At 41.1% G+C, this 23052-nt stretch overlaps 1 protein-coding gene across 1 annotated transcript in view; it reads left to right on the top strand.

Annotated features, from left to right (window-relative positions):
• Positions 1-4115: 4115 nt before the first annotated feature.
• rnf19a (ring finger protein 19A, RBR E3 ubiquitin protein ligase) overlaps positions 4116-23052 on the top strand; it is a 43525-nt gene continuing 24588 nt past the window's right edge. The window contains exon 1 of the mRNA XM_061230960.1: positions 4116-4323. The gene's annotated coding sequence lies outside the window, so the exon portion shown is untranslated. The remainder of the gene's footprint in view (positions 4324-23052) is intronic.

The raw sequence follows: 23052 nt of genomic DNA, 5'->3' as shown, positions 1-23052 counted from the left end.
GAAAATCTTTCTTGGTCTTCCAGACCTTGCCTTGATTTCAACTGTTCCATTTATATTCAATTTTCTATTAATGTGTCTGACAGTGGAAATAGGTCGTTTGGAACATTGAGAGAGTTTTTGTAGCCTTCTTCTTTTTCGTGGAAATGAACTCTTCATTTTGAAATCCTTGAACAACTGTTTAGAGGAACCCATGGTGGTTAATATCAGACAGAACAGACATAGTTCAGAATAAAAAGTTCAGCCCTGAAATTATACTGATCTGACTCATTGAAGCCTTAATGAGACATTGGGAGCATGAATTCATTTCTTGGACAAAGTGAAAAGATCAATGAATAAAAATTACGCTCGATGGCGAGAGGCTTTATAGGGCAGATATGGAGGATATTGCAATCTACACAAATGGATGAATACATTTCAACTCAACTTGTTTTTATTGAGAAGCAACACAAAAGATAAGAAACAGAAAGCCTGCAACTGAAACAGCGGACCCTCTTTCCTTCACAGTGTAAAAAATAGCTTTAATAAAAGTATATCTACAACTCTGACCAACAGATCTAATATATTAATAGTTTTTACAAGAACAACTTAACTGCAAAGTGAAAACATAAAGAATAATTTAATTATGTTCCAACAACACAAACTGTGTGACTATCAATAGGCTACATTTATGACCGTCCTACAGGCTATGGATAATAATAAGGAAATAACTGCCTAGCTAGCTTGCCATCTAACCAAAGAAATACATCTCAATGATGTGATGAAGCGATGCGTCTCAAAAAATAACTGAACAATGCACTGGTTAACATTTCCAAATCCAAACTTAGAGGGGAGCCAGTTTAGAGGCGAGCAGCATTAATACACAGTTGCCGATTTAGCATTAAAAAATATAATTTGACCTGCTGATTAGGATGATGCCCCTGTTTAAGATTTTTGGTTAAATCTTGGCAGGGCAAATTATGCTTTATAAGCTAACAATGACAGCAGGCAAAGTCCAGTCATTTTGGATGGCTAAACTAAATTAATAAATATTTAAACATGAATAAATAAATGACTTACTGTATTTGCTACATCTGTGATAAACACAAGTGGCTCCAGGCTGTAGCCTTAGAATCACAGTCAAACAGCCACTGTAAACCAACAACTGGCAGTCCCCACTCTAGCAAAGGCTCTCTGGGCTTCTGGGCATAGCATATCTATGGCTCAGCAGTACAAAAAAATGCAACCTGCCTGGTCAGTGTGGTACAAATATGTCACCCAAAAGAGAAAATACGCCCCTCCAATTGAACCCCCATGTGGGCGCAGTCCAAGTGTGCCCCTCAGTCAAGAGCAAGAGGTGTACCCAGCCAAGATTGACAGAAATGACAGAATAAATGAAGAAAGCTGACTGACAAATATTTTCATTAAAAGAACTGGTCAGGGATGGGCCGGCACCCTAAGAGCTATTGACTGGCTGCCACTGAGTGTAAGGGCAATAAAGATTTTTTTCAAATGTTTAAACATATGGAGTGGTTGCAAACTTGCCAGGAACAGAGCGTAAGTGTACATTTCTCCCATAGGCAGAAGGAGGGGGGGGGGGGGGATGGTGAGGGAGGCTATAAAGAACCCAAGGATCACAGTTTAAAAAATCGCACAGATTGATTACATCTTGGGATCACCAAGTCTCAGAAATCACCATAAAATGACACCTTCAAAAAACTACTTGGAAGAGACAGCTCTTACTGAGCACAATAAACAAAATCAAGTATCCAGAATTTGCCAAACCTCACTGGAATTAAGACTGAAAGAGTGTGCTGTAGTCAGATGAGAATTTTGGCCATACACCCCATCAACATTTTTGGTGGCAAAAATAGAGTGCAGAAGCATACCTCATACCTACCGTACGGAGGTTGGTCATTGATGTTTTGGTGCTAGTGCTCCAGGGGCACTATTTAAGATCGATGGCATAATGAATTCAATGAAGTACCGGGAATTTTGGCAGAAAATCTGATTGTATCTGCAGAAGAATGTCTATTGTATACTTTCTCTGGAGGAATTATCATTGTTGTCCGTTTTGCCATTGTATACTTCGACAAAAGTACTAGGAATGTTATTATCTACGATTTGTATAGGCTCTCTGGAACATGGTGAGCCCACGTACAAGTGTCCCTGACCAGTATCGGTAATGTAGTTGCAGAGAAAATGCGTTACCCCCATCCTTGTGTAGGAAAATTCTGTATAACTTCAGCTCATCAAGAACCAACTACGGGCATGTTATTGCCTGCCAGCTTTTTTTTGCCTGCTTAACGAAGCCGTAGCATTTTCAATATGAACACTGAGACTGTTGCACTTCAGCAAAAACAGTTCTTGAGATTTCATACGAAAATAGGTTGAAATTTTACAACAAAACATTTATTTTGCGATGCCTACGTCTAAATAGAGGACTTCCTATGGAGGACTTCCAAGGAATCTCTCATCTGAGTGACTATTTCTGAGGAAGACAGGAAAACACATTTGAGGGCATTTTCAGTGATGTGACCCCATTTTATATCAGTGAACATCTAAATACATTCTCTAAATATTTTATTATTTTTCAGTATGCTTATAAATTAGGAGTCAGTCTGCTTTTGAATAATACATTTCATGTGCAATTGTGGAATCTGTTTGACTTGTGGATGGAGGTTTGGTACTTGACAAAAACTTCAATGGACCTCAATGAATATAGTGTACAAGATGGTATTATTGTGATTCTTGTTCTTATTTTAAAAAATCTTCTCAACCTGTTGCTGTCTGAGTAGAACTGCAAGGAGGGGGAGGTTGAGACAGAGAGGTTGGGGGAGGTTGAGTCAGAGAGGTCGGGGGAGGGTGACAGGTGGGGGGACGTGCAAACCCTTTTTTTCAGGATAAAGTGTTGTATAGTTTCGAAAGCAAAATTAAGTATTTTACACCTCATAAGACCCATAATATAATTTAGTGTCCATGTGTCCTTTTGGAGTCTCCAAATGAGGCTAATGTTTTGAATGTTCTTTATTGAATATATAAAGAACACTTACACAAAGTTTGAGCAAAATTGAAGCGATCAACTCCCACACCTCTGATTCATTTTTCACAGAATGACCCCAGAAGTGTTTAGTTTCAGTCATTGCTTGTGCAATCTGTTATTATGTTTAAGAAGGCAACTTATTTTTCACATGGTGTTACAGGTGTTTGATAACTTTTTCATTCATAATTTTAAATAATAATTTCAAAATGTGTTTTCTCTTTACTGGGGTCCCTTTTTCTAATATTACCTTTTCTCTAAAGATCTGAAACCAAACAGAGTGACAATTACACAGTAACAAAGGAAATCAGAAAGGGGGCAAATACTTTTGGCACAGTGGCAATGTATTTCTGTGAGAATCTCACAGAGCAAAGGTGTCTGTACTTTGCTGGACTATGTCCACCCTGGTGTAAAATCCAGCTATTGCAATGTTGAAATACCAGCTACCAGCTGTTTCAAAACATAGCTTGAGCTGGTCAAACCATGTTGAGTGTGGAGCTGGTTGAACTGGTCAACCAGCTATTTCAAAACCTAGCTTGAGCCGTTGTTTTCATCAGGGCATAGATGTAGTGCCCACTGCAAGAACTATCTGAAACTAAATAACTGTGAAAAATATGACATACAAATTTGGAAAACTTGTCTAAATTTGAATGAGTTTTACAACTCGAGAATTTAGCGAGTACATTAGAACGATGTTTTCTTTATTCACGAAGTTTCGTATTCTCGTTCCATAACGTTACGGCACTCAGTATTATAACTTTTTTTAATTGCCAAAAAAAGACATTTCAACGTGTAACACATCAGGAAGCATAGGCATTATAGGATTAAGGGCTTTACATCGGTATTGTAGCTATCCGAACGCCGTAATATTCAGCACGTCCCTGCGTTTTTCATAGCTATATATAATGTACATATAAATAGCCTATATAGCTATATATTTCAAATAACCCCGAGATCACCCACGATGTGTCCGTGTAAAGTTCGCTGCTGTCCATGGAGTTGTCTTGCTTGCAATTTCTCGCGAGAGAAATATCAGAATGTTTTTCTTTGAGTGGTCTCATCGGTCTCGCGAGACTATTTGAACCCGTCTGTACAAAACGAGTGAAGGGGGAGTACGGACAGTCCGAAAGAACTGCGGATCGTGCCGAGAGGGAAAGCTGATTTAAAGGACGGGTGGGACCGAAGTGGCTCAAGTTGAAACTGAGAAGAGAAGTAGATGCCAAAAATCTCAGAGGATTTTGAGACCTTCTAGGACACCTTATTTCATATGGCTCTTTCCAGATCGTCCGTTCTAGATAACTTCAACGGTACGTTAAAGCTATGTTACGTCTCTGGCTTTAAAAACTAGCTAATGTTAGCTATTTAGCTAGCTAACTTAGTCTAGCTGCTATGACCATCATTAGTCTAACGTTATGGGGTGTCCTGCCCCTCTGTCTGCAGTTCACCCTCCCCATCGGTGTTCACAAGCCATCCAGCTATGCAGTGCTTATGTTTGCTATATTTTAATGCAAATGGCGTTTGATGTATAACTTAGATTAAGACTAACCCTAGGTAATTTAAGGATATCTAACGGTAGCTTGTTAACTGGGTAAGTTAGGCTAGCTAATTAGCTACGTGAAATTAATCCCTGGCCTGTAGCTGGCTAGCCTAATATACTAATTTCCTCAATTAATGGGTCAACGATTTGTTTGCAGCAAAATAAATTTAGCACCATTGTTAATGTGCCAGCTGGCTAATGTTACAGCGGATGAAAGTTACCTTGTGCAAATAACCGCTGGTTGGCTAAATAAGGGTAACTTTACGATAGCTTAACGTAAACGTGTGCTGGCTGCAATAGTTTGTTTGATTTTGTTTGCATTTGCCCGTATAACTTGTGATTTTGCCAACACCGAATGCCCAGCGTTAGCTACAACCTAGCAGGCTAGTTAGTTGGCTAACGTTAATTTACCAATTATAATAATGTTAACAGTTGACTTAACTGCTAGCTAGCTAACAGGTTAGACTGCAACTAGCAATTTCCTATCCTAGGGCTATCGTTTCCTTGAAATATTGTGGGTCCTGATTTTCTTCTTCGGCAGTATGTTTTGTTTCGTTAGTATCTAGCGAGTTCACTTGGCCAACAACATTTCTACCAAAGCGGCTAGTATCCTGTCCTATGATGCCAAACGATATTTAGCCTTAGCTACCTAATAACGCTATTGACGGGCTCATTGAGTTCGCTAAAAACAAATGTGGACGATTAACGTAACGTACTAACGTTACTTTACAATTGCCAGCACCAGCTAGCTGGATAGCAGGCGATTTCGCTGACTGGCTAACCAGCGTGTTTTTTAAGCTGACAAGAAGGCTAGTTACTAGAAATGTTAGCCAGTTGAGATGCGACTTGATTTTGAAAGAAAAAGCCAATTAACTGCCTAACGTTAGCTAATGTATATTACATGTTACATGGTCATTATGAAGATCATTAGAAACTCGCGTAACTTCGCTATTGGCTTACGTTTGTCATAGTTAACATGATGGCAGTTCGTCGCAACCATCACTTCAAGTTCCCTTAACGTTAGCAAGGGCGGGTTTCTTTTCAGACGCTCGCTATAGCTGGCTTGGTTGAGCTTGAATTGCAATCGGGGTCCTTTGCGCAAAATTTTCTGACGAGAGCGACCGAGAGATGGAGATGTACATTTCTGACACGTAACGTTAGCTAACTCATGTATGAATATATGTTCGATGATCACCCGGGGCCAGTGGTAAATGTTCACATGCTAAAAGGGTCCATCTGCACCAAGTTGCACACTGCTTTAACATGCTTCTTGTTCTTTGGATCCGGTGATGGGTTGAGCTGAAATTTTAGCTTATGACTAAATGTCAACTTGGCTGAAATGAGGTTGATATTCAAATGTTTTTTTGTTGAATTTATGTGAACGGGGGGTAATCTATATAAATCACTGGTATAATGTAGTGCAAGCTCAAGAGAAGCCAGGAACCAAAAGCCAGAAACCTTTGCTTGCCCTGTAGGGATGATCCTATATCAGTTCTTCCTGGTCAGTTTGTTCGTTTAATCGGACGACTGTTTCCGAGAATAGCCTGAACGGTGCAATTTTTTTGGCCTGTGTGCCCGTGCAGGTGTGTTGGTTCTGTTTTATCACAATAGGCATTCAGTTATTAATGTTACACAGTTTTCACAGCAAAACATCGATAAAAGGCATTCAGATCTAATTGCACAAAAACCCTGCTGGTATGAATGAAAATGAGCAGTCGGTGGATAACTTTACTGCATGCACCATTTCCTGCATACAGTGTTATGCAAGTACTCCAAAGGGCGCTGACTGGGCAAGGGCCTGAATGATTGGCATTAAGTCTGGGACAACACTTATTCAAATATTCTTGTATACGGACCACCTTTTTGTATTACTGAGCATTTAATAGGTTTTTGGGATGTGCAGGAAAGCAGCCATTTATGACTTTGGGGTTAATATTTGGATGTTCAACTTTACACCAGAGCAGCACCAATGCATATCATAAATTATATTTTGACATTATATAAATATCTGCCTTGCGCCAATGCCTGATCAATCACAAAATATATGATGAATTCTGTCCAAAGCAGAGGGACTGATGTTGACTTTTGGTGATTTGAAAGGGTAGGCATTTCAATGTCAGTAACTCATTATGACCATGGATTTTGAATCCTCTAATGTCGATGCCCACTGTTGGCCCTGCTGTGTGTATACTAAACGGTTTGTTGACACTTGCCCGACTTGGTTCAACTGAAAAAGGAATTTATTGAAAATTTTGTGCTGTAATCAGTAAAAGTTCTGATAGCAGTGGTCCATGTAGTATTTATTCGTTTGATCTCCTACATAGTGTGAATTTGTCATATGTAAATTTACCCCAAAGTGTACCATGTTTTTCTAAAGTGTTCAAACCACAATTGCATGCTTGTCCAAAGCCATTTGCTCTACCATGACCATAATGTAATTACAATCTCTCCCAACTTGGCTCCAAAACACTCGGCTGATATGAAAACCAAAGCTTATAATTGCTTGCTATAGCTGTGAAAACATAAGCAAGCTTCTCATAATGGCATTCAGGGATGTTCAGGACCTTTATAAATTCTCATTTTGTCTGCTTTGAGTTTTTTGCCTTGTGCCTTATGGCTCCGTAGTTACTGTTAACTTAAACCATTATTTGGATGCCCCCCACCAGACAGACATTTCTGTTGATAGTATTAGGTCATGCACTTCAGCAGAACTGACTGCATTTCCTTTTTTTCTTCATTCGAAGTAATTTCTGTCTCAATGACCTTGTTATGGCAATCTTGCTAAATGTTTCGGCAGTCATCGTTGCAGAATCACTTTTGGAGTGATGCATACTGTAGTTAAGTCTCTGTGCTCGAATTGAGTTTTATGGCTGATCTCGTATGGGAAAGTGCTGTGCAGTGACCTTTTTAATAGATTGTGTGGGAAGCTCATTAGCAGTGAACCGCTTTATTATTTAGTTACATTTTAACTTGTCAACATTAATGCCATACTTTTCATTCTTTGGTTGCCTCCGAGTCCTTAACCTGCTTTGTTACTGAGCGTGTCAGCCCAACTGCTGATCACCTGTGGCAACACTTTGCCAGGTTTCCCTTCGAATTTTCCTTTTTAAAACATTTTGTAGATAAAATGGAGCTGGATGTGTGTAGCTGGAACTTCCTTTCTGTTTTTCCTTCATTCTGAAATGTTAGTATGAGAGATGCACAATTCATTTCATATGGAAAGAAGCACATCTCCATTCATGGAATTGTTTTAAAAGTTCAGCACATGGCATGGGTCTGTAATTTTGAATCTGTCCAACAAGTCTGAATTGGGTAGTGCATCAAAATATTTATTTTGCCCCGTTTAGTGATGCCCAGTTTAAGTGCGGAACTCTTTATATAGCTGTGTACTAGTTGAGTGGCCTCATTAAGGGTGAATACGCGTTTCGTATTGCTGTGTACAAGTTGCTTAGATCCTTGCTTCCAAAGTGGAAGGTTCCTCCAAATTACTATGCTGCTGCTGTCAAGCACTAAAGTTCTAACAGCCTGTTGGGGAACCGGATTTAAGTCTTCAGCCAACTTCATTTTTTCTTCAAACATTTTCAACTTTGATCTTACAAGCTAAAAGAGTTGTGGTAGGTGCAAGCCCCCATTGTAAAGGTTTGTCATCTCTCTACTTGCCTGTCCTGGAATTGTATTTGTGTATTGCAGACTAATTGATAATCCACTTAGGATGCTCCTTGCCAATACAATTTCTGTAAGAAATCTAGTAGATGCCGTTCTACCAGAATGGGTAAAGTTTCCTCTCAAAATGTAACGATGCAGTTCAAAAGGTATACTTATGGCCTACTTATGTGCAGAAAATTGAGTTGTTACTGCCATGCCGTGGCTTGTTTTGATTATTTCAAAGAGTAATGTAAATATGTACAACATTTTTGGTTGATACTGTAATGTTCAAACAGGGCCTCTATTAACAGGAAGAAGTCCGGAAAAAAAGGAACTAAATTACAAATGTTTCTTCTGTAGAGAAGTTTCAAATGGTTTGTGAAATATCTGGGGGTTTTATATTTATTATGTTAATTTAATGAGTAAAAATAATACTATACTTCTATTTAATTACCATTAATTTGATAAATTCTAATTAAAGCTGACCGTCTGCACTTCAACCTCATTGTCATCAATTAAACTCTGTGGTAGATCACAGAACCAAAATGTCTCCCTGTCCAATTAATTACGTTTGTCACTGTACTTCCAAAAACCATCTTGTGGTAATGTTCATTAATGCAAGCAGGTGCTGACAGCTGACTGACTGGGACTCTTTTGTGGTACATGGCAACCGTCGCGGGACTATTTTGTTAAGATGTTTTGTTTATGATTAATCGATTGTTTATTCATGTTCGGCGCAATCAATCAAGGAATTCCTTAAAATTTGCATCCAAAGCAATTTATGCCTTTATCAGTTGATTGATTTTGTTTTGAGTGTCTACAAAATGTAATTCATTGTAGAATTGTCATACAATAAGCAGTAGCTGTCTCCGTTTCAGAACCCTTGGCAGTGGTTCTGCAATGGATTCAGCTCTCAATCCACAGACAGTAGCTGGCTATTCCTTGCTCATTGCAGAATGACACCCTGTCTGCGAGGTCATGAGTGATCATTTGAAGAAGGCAGAGGCTTGAATATCCACTGCTCCTGGCTCCAGGGCTTATGAAGGGTGGATATATAGGCTACCTCCTGGTCTTGTTATTTTGATTAAAGGCAAGCCTTCTCCAATATGTGGGGTTGAAGTGATACAACTTCATAATGATGAGATTGATGAAAGTGCTGTTGATTTTCATACATACATGGGTGATTTGAATGAACCAGGCTTGATTTAATAAATGCAAAACCCATCCTTTTTTGTTGTTCACCTCGACTGCTCTGTCCATTTGTTTAAAATGCACACTTTCTCGGCTTATGCATTATCCTTCCTGTCAGTCAAATATGTAAAACTCTCTGAGTTTGACTCCCATTTTTCTGCTCTCGATTGCTAATCTGCTCTGACCTCAGCTGCCACCTCTGAACTCTCTTGTTATCTAGGATTCTCCAATACCACTGGCTTGTGTATCTTCAAAGAGTGACTGCAGCCAATCGATTTAATACTGTATCACATCGTGACTGGAATGACTGAGCACAACGTTCTTGCATGAGCAAAGTGTAGGACAAAGCTCCCCATTTTGACTTGCTGCTGCCACATTTATGAATTGTTGAAATTACTTGGATTGGCTACATAAAGGTTGTGGGAGAACGGCACTGGTGTGTGTGGCCTTTTGACTGACATACGCACAGTCACTACACATGGTAAGGTAGTGTGAATGTTCAAAAATGAGCAGTAGTGGTGGATGATAAAAAGGGGAATTTTCATTTACCAAATCAAGCCAAATTTGATTACTTAATTTTGGTGAATTTGGAATCCTAATTATCTTAATGTAACAGCATATTTATCAAATTACTATTACTTATCGGCTCCATTTTTGTAGAGCAATTTTTGCTACTTCCACTCCTTGTAAGTCTGAAATTTGGGTGTGGGGTGGGGGTGGGGCAGGTGGTTGGGCTGGCAGGTCTGTCAAGGGTATTGGAGATCTGTATGAAATTTGTGCATGCTGTGCCAGCATAAATGTTCACTTGATTTTCTCTTGGCCTCTGCCACCTCCGTTATGTATGAGCTTAAAATCCCACTTTTAAAATCGTTATAATTTCTTTACATGGATTAGGCAACCAAATTACATGCAATTAAGCTTGTACAATCTTTGGCGGATGGAGAACTCTGAGAACCGAAATGTCAATTACTGATCTCATGGGCATAAAAAAACAAAAACATTAAAATGTAAAATTAGGTGAAACCGTCAAATGTCATCATCACGTACATGACACCCTCTGCGACTCTTGCTGGTTTGATCAGTTAACAAGTTCTCAAAGAAGTGCTCCTCTCTGCAATATTTTGCCTAATCCCATCAGAATGCTTTACGGTCAGATTAAGAATGGCACTCTCTATAGTAGTGAGAAGCTGCATGGTTAGCTACTGTTAAATGCCATTAAATCTGGGTACTGTTTAGAACAGAGAGTCTATTTGAGCCATTGGAAGCATCAGGGTCAGCTGGGCACGGTGAGGCCCTAATCCTCATTGACATTATTTGTCACATGCTCATACAAGTATGTACAGTGAAATGCTGGTGTGATGGACTCCTTCAATAAGAACATGGGTAAATTAATATGCGTAATAGGGGGGAAAGTACTATGCAAAAGTAAAAAAAATTTTTTATTTTATTTTTTTAAAGCCAGTAAAGTGAATTGTACAGGGTGGGGTCTCTGTCCAATGATGTACAGCAGCTATGGTATTATTTTAATAAATCCCTTTGAATGAACCAGGTTGCCCTAATTGCCAGTGATTAATGAATACTCTGAACATGCCATCCTGTCCTGCTACATGGTGCAGTTTCTTTGCACCTTCCTCTTGGCCAGGACTGAAAACCTTTGCCATGCTTCGAGAATAATTGGTCTTTCCTGTGGTTCTCTGAGTTAAGTGACTGATTCCAAGAGCAGAACTCCACCCCTGTTGGGAGGATCCATCCACTGAGCTGATTAATTGCCCAGCACCATGATGTCTCTCGGTGGGAAAGGACAGTCAATGTTAAGTCTGCGGGCAGATCCAATGTTCACATTCCTTTCAGAGAGATTAATTCCAGGGAAGTCTTATGCCACCAAGTATTTCAAGAAATGACTTCACATTTTGACTCCGATGGTCAGCCTCTGAAATGTTTCTGTTGGAAAATGTGTAGGATGTTCTTTTATCTTTACTTTTTTCATTGCAGTTCCCTCATATTAATCAGTCAGTATTAATCCATTTTAACAGGTTATTTCTGTTAGTTCATTTGCAGACGCTTACCCGACTACAAATATATATATGAAGCTCAAAATTGAGCTCAGGTGCATCCTGTTTCCACTGATTAACTTTGAGATGTTTCTACAGCTTAATTGGAGTCCACCTGTGGTAAATTCAGTTGATTGGACATGATTTGGAAAGGCACACACCTGTCTATATAAGGTCCCACAGTTGACAGTGCATGTCGGAGCACGAACGAAGCATGAAGTCAAAGGAATTGTCTGTAGACCTCCGAGACAGGATTGTCTCGAGGTACAAATCTGGGGAAGGGTACAGAAAAATTTCTGCTGCTTTGAAGGTCCCAATGAGCACAGTGGCCTCCCTCATCCTTAAATGGAAGAAGTTCGGAACCACCAGGACTCTTCCTAGAGCTGGCCTCCCGTCTAAACTGAGCAATCGGGGGAGAAGGGCCTTAGTCAGGGAGGTGACCAAGAACCCGATGGTCACTCTGTCAGCGCTCCAGCATTCCTCTGTGGAGAGAGGAGAACCTTCCAGAAGGACAACCATCTCTGCAGCAATCCACCAATCAGGCCTGTATGGTAGAGTGGCCAGACGGAAGCCACTCCTTAGTAAAAGGCACATGGCAGCATGCCTGGAGTTTGCCAAAAGGCACCTGAAGGACTCTCAGACCATGAGAAACTAAATTCTCTGGTCTGATGAGACAAAGATTGAACTCTTTGGTGTGAATGCCAGCCGTCATGTTTGGAGGAAACCAGGCACCGCTCATCACCTGGCCAATACTATCCCTACCGTGAAGCATGGTGGTGGCAGCATCATGCTGTGGGGATGTTTTTCAGTGGCAGGAACTGGCAGACGAGTCAGGATTGAGGGAAAGATGAATGCAGCAATGTACAGAGACCTCCTGGATGAAAACCTGCTCCAGAGCACTCTTGACCTCAGACTGGGGTGACGGTTCATTCAGCAGGACAACGGCCCTAAACACACAGCCAAGATATCAAAGGAGTGGCTTCTGGACAACTCTGTGAATGTCCTTGAGTGGCCCAGCCAGAGCCCAGACTTGACTCCGATAAAACATCTCTGGAGAGATCTGAAAATGGCTGTGCACCGACGCTCCCCATCCAACCTGATGGAGCTTGAGAGGTACTGCAAAGAGGAATGGGCGAAACTGCCCAAAGATAGGTGTGCCAAGCTTGTGGCATCATATTCAAAAAGTCTTGCGGCTGTAATTGCTGCCAATGGTGCATCAACAAAGTATTGAGCAAAGGCTGTGAATACGTATGTACATGCGATTTCTTTTTTTTTTAATTTTTTTTTTATTTTTTTATAAATTTGCAAAACTTTCAAAGACTTCTTTCATGTTGTCATTATGGGGTGTTGTGTGAAGAATTTTGAGAAAAAAATTTTTTTTTTATTCCATTTTGGAATAAAGCTGTAACATAACAAAATGTGGGAACTTTCCAGATGCACTGCATAAACCGTAGGCCTTCATCCAGAATCGGGTATTGTGCTTTTCAGGTATAGTCACAGGAGTGGGAAAGTTCTGTTTTCATAAACGTCTTGCCAATGAACTTTAGAGCTTTGTCCGCCCTCTTGCAGCAGAGGAATCGTATCTGTTGCGTCGCCTTTCAATGTTTAAAGGTCATAAGAGACACTGTGGCTTTTAAGAGGAAAAATGAGGCCTCTTAGCATGTGAATCCTTGTCAAGTAGCTTAAGTGTTGTTCCTCAGCCTCTTTAAATGTTTAGCAGCAAGCTTTGTTTTTTTTTCTTTTTCTTTGATACCAAAACAAACCGCAGATGAGGCTGTTTTGAGTTTCTCGTAACTCTGAGTAGTCTTCTGGATGGGGGACATGAATGGCAGGGTGTGTCCTGTTGGACGGGGTTTTTGACAATGTGGACTGGGAGGGAACCCATCAGGCACCTTCCCTAAGGGGATGGGTATGAGCGGGGGGGGGGGCTCAGAGTTACGTTCTGCAGCAACAGCTACAGTCATTCTGAAGAGTGCAGTCTTCACAGCTCCACTTGTGTGTTTGGGCTGTCTCTGCTGCGAGCAGAGGCCGTCTCCCCACCCAGGTGACATGGTGTGTGCTTTTCAGGACCCTTCTGTGAACCCCAGCACCCCCCCTCCTGTAGAAGCACAGCTGCAGGGCAGGATTCCAGGCCCTTCTCTGTTGAGTAAATAAGGCCCAACCCAGCTCCTCACCCCCTCCCCATGAGCTTCTAGGGAGAAGCTGGTTTGTTTTTCCATGGGTTGGGGGGGGGGGGGGGGGGCTACAACTTAGTAAATGAACAACTGGCCAGAGTTTGTAGAAGAGAGGAAGGGTCTTTGTTTTAATGCCGTAATTCCATTTCAAGCCAATTCGATTTCTCCTGCCTAGCTTGGCGGACCTCTGTTTGCTGGCTGGTTTCTTTCAGAGAAGAAAACATTGGAAGCCGCATTCACTTCTGCATAGTGTTTTTTGGGACTTTTCACAATGTCTTAGGGAAAGGGATTGCTCCTATTTTAAAACCCCATAGCTTAATGCGTTTCCGGTTGTTTTAAAATGGTTTTTCTTTTTAAGGGAATTGAAGTACATCTGATGCATTAGGTAGAACTGTTGACAATGACACATGCTTGTTTTTGTGCTTTGGCTACTTTTCACGAGACTTGTTGGGTAATGGGTAGAGGCTGTGACTAATAGGCTATATAACATACCCAGTAGAAATTGTTTAGTCTGAAGGTCGTGTGCATTGGCTGCAGTGGCTAGAAATGCAGAGAGAAAATTGATTGTGTTACTTTTCGCAATTTCTTCTGCTCAATTTCTATTTTGTTACACTGGCCCCAGAATCAATATTTAGTCTGGTGGCTTATCCAGGGGCATAGTTCTGCACTGCTGTATTTGCATCCCACTGAATGACTTTGATTAATTCAAATAAAGTCATTTAACCCATTTTATGCATTCCAGCCTTGCCATTGAGCCTTCTAGAACTCTGTTTTGGAGTCATGTGGCTGAGTGCCAGAATTGGGACCGCTGCATTTCCATCAGATTACAAACTCATTCCATTTCCATGTTGGCGAGAATCAAAGCATACTATTGACAGATCAAGCACATAAAAACTTGTTTTATGAAGCCATCCATCCAGTTTCAAGCCTGTAACAAGCCATCCTTGTTAGTCATTGCCTTGTTGGTTGCAATGCTCATCTGACTAATATCTAGTTCAATGAAGCAAGAATGAACAAAAGTACAGAGGTGGGTAGTAACGCGTTATATTTACTGCAGCAAGTTATTTTTTTTATTTTATGTACTTCTAACAGTTATTTTATAGGAGGATACTTTTTACTCTAGGATATTTGTAAAGGAAATTTAGTCTTACTTGGTTACATTGGGCTACATTTCTCACTACTTTTTTAAGACTCAATTTTATGCAATGCAAGTTCTGTTTCACTTGTTCTCATAGAATTTTTAAAAGGAGGAAAGTTCCGCCATACCTCTTAAATAGAGATGCAGAAACACTTGCATATTAAGGAATCACTTGTACGCTGGTAAAAGCTCTCTGGTAATCATTTCTGCAAGTCATCTCAATTGTTATGGACGTCATAAAATGTCGTCTTACTATGAAAAGTCCTCACCTGCTTGCATTCTCGACAGATGTGCCTGCATGCAAATTGCTAGGCTACCTTCGTTACCCATTCATTTTAGTGGTCAAATAAAGGGGTCAAACTGGACAAGATGGCATCACTTATCATTAAATATCATCAGACATTGGGGGATAAACGAGTGCACGTCAACCGTAGACAAATACCCATAATATATCTTATCCGGACATTTAGAACCATTTAATTTTTACTCCAATCCCTTTGCTATACTCCCGAGGATTTGAAGAGCTAACAAGCCTCCAAGCTTTTAACTAATTTCTGGAGGGATTGGTGAAGGAAGTATAGGTGAAAAATGTGAAGGCCAACATTGCTGTAGTTGCTGCTGGGGTAAGCAGTTATGCGGTTTCATTTAACTTTAGACAATTATAACTTTGCTATCAGCCTAAATGAAAATGTATGATCAGTTCTTGTAATGTTGGTTCACTAATTTCTGTTAATCGAGGACTTCATTTTCTAGTTAAAATAAATGTTTTTTTTTTGGTTTTTTTTTTCTCTCCTTTCAGGGTGTATGTAAATCCAAAGTGAACAGGCTTTGATACTACAAAGTTCTGTTAAAGAACAAGTTTGGGGATCTACGATAGTGTTTCTTGTGGCCTATGTTGGATAAAGATTTAATGTATTGTGTTGCTAATGGTATTTGATGCCCCGTTTTAATTTGTACATGGCTATTTTATAATTTGTTTAACTTATTTTTTAGAAGTGCATTTTAAAATGTCAGTTTGTACATTTAATTATGTTGATCTTGCTATGTATATGTATGCTATATTAGGCTGTGATTCTGCAGTTCTGGAGCCATTGCCCTGCTTGGTATTGAATATGAAATCAGACTAGCTATAGCTTAATGGAACTACTTTTACTCTTACTTGAGTAATTATTATGAAAGTAACTACGCTTACTTGAGTACAGTTTTTGGCTACTCTGCTGACCTCTGCAGTATTGAGAGGCTTGCTGTAGCAGCACTACTGCTAATAAACGTAAGGCTTACTAAGAGCTGAACAACCAGTCATTGAATGAAGCCCTCGGTGCTGCAGTGTCCGCTGCACGGAGCATATTGAACAGTTGTGCAAGGACCTAGATTTACCATTGTTTCTTAATTTCACCCCTCCTTTCCCTGAGGAGTATGCTCACTGAAGAGCTGGTGTCACTGATTCAGGACAACACCTCTCTTATCCTGTGAAGATAAATTCAAAGATAATTATGGACAAAAATGAATAAATAATAATTTCCCCGTCCCCCCAATGCATTTAAATTGCTTAGTCATTGTGCATTGGCTGAAATTGACGAAGTAGTACTTTTTCTTCTTTTTGCAAATTTTTTTTTCGATTTTCATTAAAGGGACATTTTCCCCAGTTCAGAAAAGGTTCAAATTAAACTGACCCTCCAGAGTGCTGTCAGTCCCTGATGTAGCCTATTTGTACTTCCATTTTCAGACTAAATGATTGATAATTGTGAGTACGGCCAGACTCACAATGACTTCCATGATATGGTATAGGGGAGTGATTGAGGGGGGGGAAGCATAGCCATAGCCTATGGCTCTGGACGGGGGAAGAATACGTGCTGCTGCATGGAAGGATATTGATTGGTCGGGGAATGGAAAATAGGCAGACCTTTTATCTAAATACACGCCTGCTAGTTCATGATGATGTCACCTCATTTTCCAGGAAGTCGATGAGGGGAGAACTTTGAAAATACACAACTATTACAATTTTATTTATTTTCTTGGCATATATACTTTCAGATGCCAAACTAAGCATGGGATAACTATGCTGACTGGTTTAGGAATCAGTGCTCTTAGTATATACTTTCAGATGCCAAACTGAGCATGGAATAACTATGCTGACTGGTTTAGGAATCAGTGCTCTGAGTTTCACATGAATGCATTTTTGCGTACCACACCTAAAAATCTTCATCCCCAAACCACAGACCTCACAGCGTGCTGCTAGCACCTTTCCGCTGTGCAAATGCAGTGCGTCGCGGGCAGCGACAAATTGAGAATGCAGCTTGTTCTTCCATAAACTCCGCTTTGGGGCCATGCTGTCTGCCCAGTAGTCTGGGTGTGAGAAGTGGATGAGCTTGTTGTCTATGGGCAACATAAATCTTAAGATTACTGCTCAGTGCGGTTTGTGTTCCCCACACCAGACCACCTTCAGCGTGGCACTGCTTCAGCACGCTTACTTCACTGGGGTGAGCGGCCAGATGCTGACACGCCTTCGAATGGTAATGACCAGATTTAAGACTGTTGCTACGTGAGACTCACAGCACTCATTCTGTGTGTGGTAGCCTCTGTAAAGGTAGCTGCTATGTCCTCAAGAGGAATGAGTTTTGAAGCCCCCCCAGTTTGCTATATGTTTTGAAATGAATAGCCTAAATTTATTCAGTTTTTCTGAATGCAATGAAGTCCATAGCTTGAAAAACGAACATTATTGTGCTTGGTAATCCAGAAACTGGGGATTATGGCTTGTAATTTAATTGGTTATGTTACTTTTGCTTCATGCTTTTTATAGCAATGCATTTATGTTGCTTGGCTACTGCTGAATTGTTCAGCACGATTGGTACAATGTTTTAAGGGTGGCAAGAACACAGTGTGGCGAAATATGCAGGTCTACTTCAACAGACATCAAATCCAGCACTGTTATATCATTACAAATGGGTCAATATGGGTGTGTGGTACTATGGCTTTCCAAAACTAGCAACACTGGTTAGCATGTTAGCTCATATATGCTTGGGTAGCTTTTCAGACAGATTTTGATGGGCAATCTCTGATTTGCCTGCGTATAGCATATAGCTGTAATTGTAAGTCACATCACCCACCCCTGCAGCATTGAATTTGCTGCTTGATTACATTATACACAACCAAGATGTATGAAAATCCTATATCAAATATGATGGGTGGAAAATTATTTCAGTCACAGTTGTAGTGAAACTGAAATAAAGCAGGAAACCAACTAAAAATATCTCTTAAAACTGAAACTGAAAAGTTAACTTTCTATACATTGCATCAAACTGTACCTGTATGGCATCTGTTCATTGTAAAGCAATAAAGGGTAATGTATTAATTTCAACACTGCACACCCAGGAATGGGCCATAGTCCGTCGGTAAGGCAGTTGCGCTCAGATAAGCATGCTTGGACAGTGATAGAAGCCTGATTCACCTGCTGCACAGTACCAAAATGGAGCTGTATGTCAGGAGCATTGAAGGGTGATGCAGTTCAGTGCTCCCAGCATGCTCTGTCGTAGCCACTCAAGTTGTCTCTGGAACGGGCTGTTCCTTTAGACTCAAACGTTCTGCACTATTTCTACAGCGCCAACCTCTGTCACGGTCCTCTCATTTCAGTGAAAAATCATTGTAGTGCTCTTTCAAAGTTTCCTATCCAGTAGATATTCATACATTTTATACATACAAGTCTACCATGCTGGAGAGAATGGTCAAAAACGTTTTTTGGCTTGAACTGGGAAAGCTTTGTTTCCGAATTCCTCTGGACTGAATTCCCTTTGAATTTAGGCTTGTTTGTTGGTTTAATAGACTGTTGCCTTTCATTACTTTTACGAAACGACAGCCTCATTTTCCTCTTGGCAAAACTCCAAATGGCTTTTCCTGATAAACAAGTGTGTGTTCAGTCCTTTTAACCAGATCCGTGGCCAATGTGCAGATGGTTCCCAGCTCTTATTTTGGGTCCTCCCTCTACCGGGAGGCCCGCATATTGTGTTGAGCTTTTTCCTAGACTTCAAGTGCTAAACATGTTTTGAAGAAAAATGTATAAAAATTGGCAAGGCAAAAATGGTCTCCTGCCAGGGCAGTACAAAAATCTGTTCCTGCAGCAATTTGGGAACTAGGAAGAAGCTAAAGCTGATTATCTTGGATTATTATTGGAAGTTTATCTTAAACATACAATTTGAGAAGCTTTTCATATATTAGCTTGACCTCAAATAAAAGTATTAAAACATTTTTTAAAAATGAAAATGTGTTTTCAACACGCACTCAATTAGTGGGAACCTGGAGCTGGTTTATTGCATTTAGTTCATCCAGATAAGAACGTAACCTAGGTCTTATCTTGCAGAGAAACCCAAGCTTCTTTGTAGTGCTTCTGAAGTCGCAGTAAAGGAAGCAGAAAAGTTCTGCTATCCTGCACTTGGGCCTTGGGGCCCGAGGTGTGCATCTAGTCAAAACATGTCCATCACAAAGTTCGAGCCTTGGCAATGTGGTAGGACCAGTTTCCCTCTTCACACAAGCTGCAGTCAACCTGGCCTCGGAAGACAGCGCTCCTAAGGCACACCAGTGAGCCCCTCAAGGTGATGTCCGCAGGGGTGGGGTTCAGTGTTTTTCAGACTCTCAGATTCTGGGTTTCTTGGAGGCAGAAATGTTTGATGTGTTAAGGGAGCAATTGTTTGATGCCCAATGGACAAGCAGCGCAATTTAATGCAGGCGCTTAACTATCGATGAACAAGTGTTTGGGAAAGCTTGTTGTCGGTGGTCTCAAACTCTGTGCCATGGAGGCCCATGTCGATGCTGATTTTTATTCCAGCCTCAGATCTTGATTATATAATTGGTTCATTACTTGCTGAATTAGGGCTTTAGGTTTGCACATAATTAATTTTGTATACATTATTAGTGTTTTCTAACTTGCTCATATTCTCTGCTTTAATGCAGTTGAATGCATCTGGCTTCATGTGTGTTTGAAGGCAGCATTAGTTGGTTGGAATGAGCATTGTGTGGCCCTCTGTGGCTGGAGTTTGAGACCACTGGTATGTAATGTTCTAGTCCAGTGGTGGCCACCACATTGCCACAAGCTTGTGGGTGACAAATTCCATGCTGCCTTTTAATCAGTAGGTCATAAAACTATTTGGTCAGTAAATATTGGCTTCGTCTCATTTAATGGGATAGGTCAGGTTTCTCGGTTCAAAGTTGTTTTCTTGCGGTTTTCATAACTTTGAAATGGCTTCCGATCAGTGAAAGGTTGGTTCCCTTAAATGTGAGCTATGTTCATAGACTTCATGCCACTTAACGCAGTGTTGTATTGCAGCAGGAAGCTTGATTTGGTGGTTATGGCGTCTGTGGTACTTTTAACCATTATATTTAAACATGATCTCTAAAACAAGATTTTCTCTGAAGCATTATTTCAGTTTTTGGTTTTTTTTTCTTTCCTTCTGCACAAAGCCAAAGCTTGCCAAAAAAATCTTTAAAATTTAATCTGAGTTGAATTTTGAAGTACAAAATAAATTGTCCTGTGAAACCTACTTCATAATTTGTGGAATTTCTTTTCCTCATATGCTTAACCCCTTATGGGCGGATGCTCCCTTAACAGACGGATGCACCAGCGTTGTATTTGATCATATGACTTTTGGGCATATGTTTTTTGAGACGCATGGCCGTTGAAATGAAGTGATCTTTCTATGGGTTTTCTATAGGGTGGTTCTGTTAACCCATTACGGACTAAGTGGTTGCCTGTGCTTCGTGGAATATTGTTTCGGTGAATGGAATGGTCATGTGAATTTCCCCAGATGGTTTTCTCAGTGCTCTGTGTGAATGAGGGCCCCCAGCTGTGGAGCAGAGAGAGACCGGACACCTAACTCCGACGCACTGCAAATTCAGCCCCTGCCAACGCTGTGCAGACTCCCCCAAACTGTTCAGCGAAAGCAAAGTTAGGTAGAGCGAGCGTTGGATCATTTTCTCATCCCGCCTTGCTTACCGACTCCAGGGGCGGACGAGTCGTTTTCAGTTGCAGACGGGATTGCCCGCGATGGTTTAAGGATGTGGCGGCTGCCTCTGAAGTGTGCGTCTCGTGAGAACCGGAGCGGTGGTGTGAGCCAAGAGCGATGCTCCGGTTTCCTATGACGGCCGCGCTGCGTGCTCTAAAAGGGCGACTTGTTCACCCACGTAGGAGCAGGGGGAAGTGCTCCACTAGAGTGATCAAAGGATGACACTGAAACCAGCCCCCCCCCCCACACTCACCCAAATTTCCGCTTGCCTTTTTTTGGGCGTTGGGCATTCATTAATTTACTGAAAACACAAAATGGGTGGTGGAATGCAACTTGTTTCACAAGCATCCTGTTTAACTTAAAAGCTGTATAAGAACAAAGCTGGATCCTGGAACCTTGAGGGTTCTTTTGGTCTGGGCTGAAGGCTTTGGTCTGCAGGTAGGCCTACAGTTTAGAATGGTAGCGTTGCTCAGTTAAGTGTGAGGTTTAGTTAGTCATGCCCCCTTACACTAGATTAGTTTAATTTTGCCTATTTTAAATGCTGCTGGTGCATTAGGCCTGCTTGATGGATAATTATGATTATAAATGGAGTTCACGCAGGCCATAAATGAGTCCTTGCCATTGCCTTTGCACCCTTGCATCTGGAAAATGAAACCATTAAAGGGAAAATTAAACTTAAGAATAATACTTTGTTTAAGCAGCTTACTCGGGTTGTCGTGGGCATATTCATAGGCTCTGGCTCATCTGGTTTACTTGCGACAAGAAAGAGGAAATGTGCTCGGCTTACATTTCAGTAGTCAATATGGGTGTGTGGTACTCTAGCTTCATATAGTAAATAGAAAAACCTGCATTCTCAAAGTCCTAAAATATTTATTGCATCCAGGGGAGGTTTATATACATGCATACATGCATGCATATACATACACATACACATACACATACACATACACATACACATACACATACACATACACATATACATACTTTCAGATTGCCTTTCGGTAATCGGTAGTAAGCCCTTGTCAGCATGAACTGTTTTTGATATTTTGCAGTTTTTGACTTGTATATTAAATATTTGAAGACTTCTCAACAGCGAGTGCAGGTTTTCCATTTATCACCCAGTTTGCTGCCGCAGTGAGCTGGCCTCCGCTCCCATACCGAGCCGACTTGAGCGGCACTAACTGACCACAGCGGATCTGCTCTCACGCTTCACGCCGGGCGCCTTGTGGCCTTGCTCTCAATGAGCAGGCCTGCCCGACCCCTGAAAGAGCCCATCATCGCCGATTAGCCAATGTGTGCTCCCTCTAAGGTACAGCGGAGTGACCCAATTTGTGCGGAGTAAACGGAATTGCCCGCTTCTTGCTGCTGAGGCTGCCTGCTCTAACAGCAACGCTTACTTTCCGCTCCAAGCACCCTGTCCACGATTGGCTTTTCAGAAGATTTCCTGACTTGGAATTCTTCCATTCATTATAAACTGTGCATTCTGTGTGCCCCATTCACATGCTCCTTGCCCACAGAGGATGAGCTTATGACTCTACTGATATTAGTCCAGCAAAGATTGGCATTAGGTTTGCTCTTGTAATGGTACAACAGTTTTTTTGGACAAAATGTGCCCATTGATATGTTTATTTCTGACTGTTTAATGGTGAGACTCACCACTGATGTTGCTTTGCGTTGCGTTCTTCTCTGTGGCAAACCAGAGTTTTGTACTCATCGGCTGGCCCAGACTTCATCCATCATCCACAGCTTAACTAAATCTTCAAGTTCTATGCTCTATATAGTGTAGTCTAAGGCAAACGTGCTCCCACGTTTGTTTTCAGGCGCCAAATCCTGGACTTTGTCTTTATCTAATCAGCTGGCCAATGGGCTCACTGGCAACAGAATGGTAGTGTTTTGGTCCCACGTTGCTTTCACAGTGTATGTGTATAAACAGCCCTTGGTAGCGCTTTGGCGGCATTGTGTTCCGAGGAATGTTTACTAATGCATGCATTCTAAAGCACTTTTGGTTTGGACAGTGTAGAAATGACACCAACAATATTTTCATACGTTGCAGTATATGGCATTCCTGGAGATTTGCCATGACATTACATTAATGGCATTTGGCAGACGCTCTTATCCAGAGTGACGTACAGTTGATTAGACTAAGCAGGAGACAAACCTCCCCTGGAGCAATGCAGGGTTAAGGGCCTTGCTCAAGGGCCCAACGGCTGTGCGGATCTTATTGTGGCTACGGTGGGGATCGAACCACCTACCTTGTGCGTCCCAGTCATGTACCTTAACCACTACGCTACAGGCCGCCCCACAGTC

The sequence above is a fragment of the Conger conger genome, chromosome 1 (genome assembly GCF_963514075.1).
Source record: "Conger conger chromosome 1, fConCon1.1, whole genome shotgun sequence".
Lineage (NCBI taxonomy): Eukaryota > Metazoa > Chordata > Actinopteri > Anguilliformes > Congridae > Conger > Conger conger.
Note: the sequence above shows the minus strand (reverse complement) of the source record. Positions and strands in the feature narration are given on the sequence as shown.